Source organism: Gekko japonicus, unplaced genomic scaffold (assembly GCF_001447785.1).
Source record: "Gekko japonicus isolate JY-2015 unplaced genomic scaffold, Gekko_japonicus_V1.1 scaffold222, whole genome shotgun sequence".
Lineage (NCBI taxonomy): Eukaryota > Metazoa > Chordata > Lepidosauria > Squamata > Gekkonidae > Gekko > Gekko japonicus.
Window position 1 is genome coordinate 641285 of NW_015167063.1, and position 1110 is coordinate 642394.

General features: G+C 40.9%; 1 protein-coding gene across 2 annotated transcripts in view; it reads right to left on the reverse strand.

Annotated features, from left to right (window-relative positions):
• The window catches only part of AFAP1L1 (actin filament associated protein 1 like 1), a 119184-nt gene that overhangs the window by 18956 nt on the left and 99118 nt on the right, over positions 1–1110 (reverse strand). The window lies entirely within an intron of this gene.

The following is a 1110-nucleotide window of genomic DNA, read 5'->3' on the forward strand; positions in this document are numbered from 1 at the left end:
AATGTACTCTGGGGTAGGGGAGCAGGCAGAAAAGACCAGAAACACACAGTGACAAACTCATTGCTTAGCCAAATGCATAGATTGCTATAATCAGACAAAAATACAAAAATACTCAAAGCTTACTAATGGCCTTCCTCCTTAACCTATGGCCAAACTTGGCACTATATGTACCTGAGGCTGATGTTGCCCCAATGGCCTTTTTACAACAGGAAAAGCTACATCCAGAAGGGCGATCAGAGAAACAGTAAAGCAAGTGTGCTGAACCCTCTCTGCCCTCTTTCTTGCTTTGAAATAGCTGCCCTCATGGGTTTCAAAGGCAAGCTTGTCACCACCCATGCTGTTGTTCCAACCATTGTTCCTCTAAGCTGAGTTAGTGTGAGCTAGCTCACAGTTTTTAGCCTCTGGCTCACACATTTTTGTCTCTGCTAAGGAAGGATGGCTCCAGAGCAAACTAATTTATGCAGCAGCCAAATGGCTCGCTCACAACTTTAATGGCAGTAGCTCACGAAGTCGAATTTTTGCTTACAAGACTCCACAGCTTAGAGGGAGCGTTGGTTCCAACCTCCAGTACATTTTTTTAAAAAAATCCCCGGAGGGATATTTTTTTATTTCGCAAATACTACAAAAACTACAAAGAAATATTAGGGAAGGGACTACAACTAAGGATAAAGGAAAGCAAACTACACTAAACTAAAACCCCAAGAGGAGGAGATCTTTTCACTGTTAGTAAAAATGTTAGTACAGTTAGTTTTAATATCACAATATACTTGTAGAGTTCTTGCTTATAACAATTTGCTATTTATATGTTATTTTGTCAGTTGTTATGAGAGAAGTCTCTGATCATCTTCTTATTCTTCGCTTCAAAAGGCCATTTTTCAAGTCCTTCTGCCTTTACTTCGGCTTTCTGTCTCTAAAATCGTATATACCACTCTGGCTGGTCCTGCACCCTTTTCTGCCACAGAATCCTCTTCCCTTCCCGAGGTAGCAGTCACTAGACTTCGTTTCTTACTCTTTGGACTCTTCGTCTGTCCCCAGCTGACGTCTCAAAAATTCTTTGGCTTTAAAAGTGGAGTCTATCTTCTCTCTTCTATTGTTGATCTTAAAGATGAC